Source organism: Loxodonta africana, chromosome 12, assembly GCF_030014295.1.
Source record: "Loxodonta africana isolate mLoxAfr1 chromosome 12, mLoxAfr1.hap2, whole genome shotgun sequence".
NCBI classification, from domain to species: domain Eukaryota; kingdom Metazoa; phylum Chordata; class Mammalia; order Proboscidea; family Elephantidae; genus Loxodonta; species Loxodonta africana.
In genome coordinates, this window is record NC_087353.1 from 82,646,080 (window position 1) to 82,652,079 (window position 6,000).

Genomic DNA, 6,000 nt, shown 5'->3' on the forward strand with positions numbered 1-6,000 from the left:
TCCTGTCTCTCTCTCTCTACTTTGCTTCTTTTTCTGTCTCCTGAATTCCTGGTGCTGTGTGCCATCTTTACCCTTTCTAGACGGGCTCTGTTCACAGTCCAGGGATCAACTTCCCTGATTGCTGGTGGGATCCTTGGGTGCATTTCTTTTTTTTCTTTCCTTCTTTATTTTTTCCTTTTGTTTTCCTTCATTTCTCAGCTTCTCATCTCTTTCTACTTTCTTTCTTTTCCTGTCTCCTGAGTAGTTGTGCTGTGTTCCATCCCTGCCCCTTGTAGACAGCTGTGCCCTGAGACCTGGGAGCCACTTATCCAGTCACTAGTGGGATCTCTGGGGACATTTCTTTTATTTATTTTCTCTTCTTTTTTCCTTTTTTTTTTTTCTTCCTTTCTCAATTTCTTGTTTCTCCACTCCAATGGCAGGCTCCCTTAGAACTTTTTCTTTTTTTGGCTCCTATTTCTGTCTCCCCTCTCTCTTCTTTCCCATACTAAGCTTAGCTCCACACATTACAACACTCCCCCCCACCTATCTGCACCATGTGCTGAACATTGCACCCTCAAGCAGCACAGGCATGACCTACTGGACCTGCAATGACCCCTGGCTGGCTTTGTTGGTCCCACTATGTACCACAAACAACCTATCCCAGCCCCTTCCCTTCAGCTAGATATCACCTGCTGCACAATAGCTGAGCAACCCATTTGACAAGGAGGTGAAAAGTATTGTGCCCATAGATGAGCAAACAGCAAAGAACACACACCTGCTCAGACGTAACCAAATAAAACAAAAAAGCAGGGCAAAAGAAAAAAAAAAAATCGAATCTACAATCAATAAATGAAGAAAATAACTACTGAATGTCCTGAAGATAGCAGACAATATCAAAACATATTTTAAAAAGGACAGGATGATTCCAGTATGCATCCAAAATAAAACACCAGATGACTTTCCAGTAGAAGAAAAGTCACTGGAACTACCTGGTAGGGAATCCAAATCTCCCATATTCAGAGCTATCCAAGAGTTGAAGCAAAAAGCAGACAAAAATGAGGAAAAAAATAGAAAAATCAATGGAAAACACAGACAAATTCAGGGAAAATACAGACAAAACAATAGAATAACTCAGGAAAATAATACAGTAAAAAATGTGAAAATAAATTCACAACTAGAAATCATACAAAAATGACAATTAGAAATCCAAAAGATAAGCAACAGGATTTCAGAAATGGGCAGTGTCATAGAAGGTCAGAAACAATGCAAGACAGGATCAGTAAAATTGAAGAAAAATACTTGCTACTACTTTGTTTGAGGAAATATTAGAAAAAAGAATGAAGAAAGCCTGAGAATTATGTGTGATACAATCAAAAGCAAAAACCTGTGAGTGATCAGAGTTCCAAAACGGGGAAAAAACAGAAAACACAGAGAGGATCATTGAAGAATTGCTGACAGAAAACTTCCTTAATATCATGAAAGATGAGAAGGTGACCATCCAAAAAGCTCAAAGAATCCCATATAGCATAGACCCCAAAAGAAAATCACCAAGGCATATCATAATCACAGTGCTAAAACCAAAGACAGAGAAAGAACCCTGAGAGCAGCTCGAGAAAAATGAAAAGTCACATACAGAGGGGAAAAGATAAGACTAAGCTCTGATTACTCGACAGAAATCATGCAGGCAAGAAGGCAATGGGATGATGTATACAAAACCTCGAAAGAGAAAAACATTGCCAACCAAGAATAATATATTCTGGAAAACTCTCATTCAAATATGATGGTGAAATTAGGGCATTTTCAGATAAACAGAAATTAAGGGAATATGTAAAAGCTAAACTAAGTTTCCAAAAAATATTAAAGGGAGTCCTTCAGTTTGAGAGCAAACAACAACAACAACAGCCTGAATCTAGGATGCAAGATCACACCAGTCAGATACCAACCTAGGAAATGAACTCTCAAGGACTATTCAAAACCAAAAGATCTACAACAGGGAACCAGAGGGGTTAATCTATAAATGAGAACAATGTCAAAACAATAAAAGCGGGAATAAACGGTGTAGGTATGGAACCTTCTAATGGAGACGAAGGTAAGACAATACCAAGTAATAATAGACTGGTTCAAACCTAGGAATATAAGGGTAAGCTTCAAGGTAACCACAAAGAAAGTTAGCAAGCCTACTCATCAAAATAAAGAAGAAAAACTTGAAGCCTCAGTAAAAAGAAAATCTACAAAAACAAAAGAAATGAAAAAGAAAATCCACAAACAAAGGAATTCAGCACAGGAGAGTAAGAGGAACAAAGAAAATGCCTGCACCACAAAAAAAAAAAAGCACTACAAAATGGCAGTAATAAACTCATACCCATCAATAACTAAGCTGAACGTAAATGGTCTAAATGTACCCATAGAGAGACACAGAGTGAAAGAATGGATGAAAAAACAGGATCCATCAATATCTGTCTACAAGAGACACATCTTAGAAACAAAGACATAAATTATTAAAAATCAAAGGATTGAAAAAATATATCAAGCAAATAGCTACCCAAAAAGAGCAGGAGTGGCAATACTAATTTCAGAAAAACACACTTTAAAACAAAATCCACCATGAAAGACAAAGAAGGGCACTCTATAATGATTAAAGGGACAATCCATCATGAAGGCTTAACCATAATAAACATCTATGCACCCAATGACAGGGCTCCAAAATACATAAAACAAACTCTAACAGCACTGAAAAGAGAAATTGACAGTTCCAAAATAATAGTAGGAGAATTCAACACACCACTCTCAGTAAAGGATGGAACGTCTAGAAAGAAACTCGACAAAGATACAGAAGACCTAAAGAGCATAATCAGCCAACTTGACCTCATAGACATATATAGAACACTCCACCCAATAGCTGCAAAGTACCCACTCTTTTCCAAAGCACATGGAACATTCTCCAGAACAGACACATCTTAGCTCACAAATAAACCCTCAATAACATCCAAGACATTGAGATAATACAACTTATCTTCTCTGATCACAATGCCATCAAAGTAGAAATTAACAACAGGAAGAGCAAGGGGAAAAAAAATTCAATTACATAAAAACCGAATAACACCCTGTTTAGAAACCACCAGGTAATAGAAGAAATCTAAGATGGAATAAAAAAATTCCTTGAATCAAGCAAGAATGAAAACACATCATACCAAAACCTTTGGGGCACAGCAAAAGCAGTGCTCAGAGGTCAATTTATAGCAATAGATGTACACATCAAAAAATAAGAAAGGGACAAAATCAAAACATTAGCTACACAACTCAAACAAATAGAAGGAGAACAGCAAAGGATGCCCACAGCCACCAAAAGAAAGGATATAATAAAGATCAGAGCCGAAAAAAATAAAGAATGGAAAAACAATAGAAAGAATCAACAAAACCAGAAGTTGGTTCTTTGAAAGGATCAAAAAATCAACAAACCACTGACCAAATTGACAAAAGAAAAACAAGAGAGGATAGAATAACCCAAATAAGAAATGAAATGGGGGCCATTACAACAGACCCAACTGAAATAAAAAGGATCATAAGAAAGTATTATATGAAAAACCATACTCCAACAAATTTGAAAACCTAGAGGAAATGGACAAATTTCTAGAAACACACTACCTACCCAAACTAATACAAAATGACATTGAAAATCTGAACAGACCCATAACAATGGTAGAGATTGAAAAGGCAATTAAAAAAAAAAACTCCCAACAACAACCAAAAAAAAGACCGTGGTCCAGGTGGCTTCACTGGAGAATTCTACCGAACATTCAGAGAAGAGCTTACACCAGTACTACTCAAACTATTTCAGAACTTAGAAAAGGAAAGGACACTTCCAAATTTATTCTATGAAGCTAGCATAACACTGATACCGAAACCAGGCAATGACACCACAAAAAAAGAAAATTACAGACCAATATCTCTCATGAATATAGATGAAAAAATTATCAACAAAATTCTAGTCAATAGAATTCAGCATCATATCAGAAAAATAATACACCACAACCAAGTAAGATTCATACTAGGTATACAAGAATGGTTCAACATTAGAAAATCAATCAACTTAATCCACTACATAAATAAAAGGATCACAGGATCATCTCAATCAATGCAGAAAAGTCATTCGACAAAGTCCAACACCCATTCCTGATAAAAACTCTCAATAAAATAGGTATAAAAGGGACATTCCTCAACATAATAAAAGGTATCTGTAGAAAACCAACAGCCAACATCACTCTTAATGAAGAGAGGCTGGAAACCTTCCCCTTGAAAACAGGAATAAGACAAAGATGCCATTTATACCACCATTCCTATTTAATATTGTGCTGAAAGTCCTAGCTAGATCAATAAAGCAAGAAAAAGAAATAAAGACATCCAGATTGGTAAGGAAGAAGTAAAACTGTCCCTAGTTGTGGATGAATCGACTGGATGGCAGTGGGTGGGTAGTTGTGGATGATATGATACTGGGATCTTTTAAAAATTAAACACTTATGCTCATCAAAAGACTTCACCAAAAGAGTAAAAAGAGAACCTACGGACTGGGAAAAAATTTTTGGATATTACAAATTTGACAAAGGCCTAACATCTAAACTCTATAGAAAACTCCAACCCCTCTACAACAAAAAGGACAACCCAATTAAAAAAAGGGCAAAGGAAATGAACAGACACTTCACCAAAGAAGATATCCAAGTGGCTAACAGACACATGAGGAAATGCTTGCAATCACTAGCCATTAGAGAAATGCAAATGCAAACCACAATGAGATACAATCTCGTCCTAGCATTACCAGCAGGAATCAAAAAAACAGGAAATAACAAATGTTGGAGAAGCTGGAACTCTTATGTACTGCTGGTGGGAATGCAAAATGGTACAAACATTTCATAAAGTGAAATGGCACTTCCTTAGAAAGCTAGAAATAGAAATACCATATGATCCTGAAATCCTAGAGAAATACGAGCCATCACACGAATAGACATAGGCGTGCCCATGTTTATTGCAGCATTGTTCACAATAGCAAAAAGATGGAAACAACCTAGATGCTCATCAACAGATGAATGGATAAACAAACTATGGTACATACACACAGTGGAGAACTACGCAATGATAAACAACAATGATGAATCTGTGAAGCATTGCACAACATGGATGAATCTGAAGGGCACTATGCTGAGTGAAATAAGTCAACCACAAAAGGACAAATATTGTATGAGACCACTACTATAAAAACTCATGAAAAGGTTTACACGCAAAAAGAAACAACCTTTGATGGTTACGAGGGAAAGGAGGGGTGGGGTGGGAATGGAAAAACACTAAATAGACAATAGATAAGTGGTAACTTTGGTGAAGGGTAAGACAATACATAATACTGGGGAAGCCAGCATAACTTGGACAAGGCAAGGTCATGGAAGCTCCATAGACACATCCAGTCTCCCTGAGGGACCGAATTACTAGGCTGAGGGCTATGGGGACCATGATCTTGGGGAACATCTAGCTCAATTGGCATACAGAGTTTATAAAGAAAATGTTCTGCATTCTACTTTGGTGAGTAGCGTCTGGGGTCTTAAAAGCCTGTGAGTGGCCATTGAAAATACTCCAATGGTCTCATCCCTTCGGGAGCAAGGGAGAATGAAGAAAACTAAAGATAGAAGGGAAAGATTAGTCCAAGGGAACAATGGACCACATCTACCACGGCCTCCACTGGACTGAGTCCAGTACAACTAGATGGTGCCCGGCTACCACCACTGACGACTCTAACAGGGATCACAATAGACGGTCCCAAACAGAGCTGGAGAAAAATGAAGAACAAAATTCTAACTCACAAAAAAAGACCAGACTTACTGGCCTGACAGAAACTGGAGAAACCCCAAAAGTATGGTCCCTGGACACCCTTTTCGCTCAGTAATGAAGTCACTCCTGAAGTTCATCCTTCATCCAAAGATTAGACAGCCCCATAAAACAAAACCAGATTAAAAGGCCACGCCAGCCCAGGGGCAA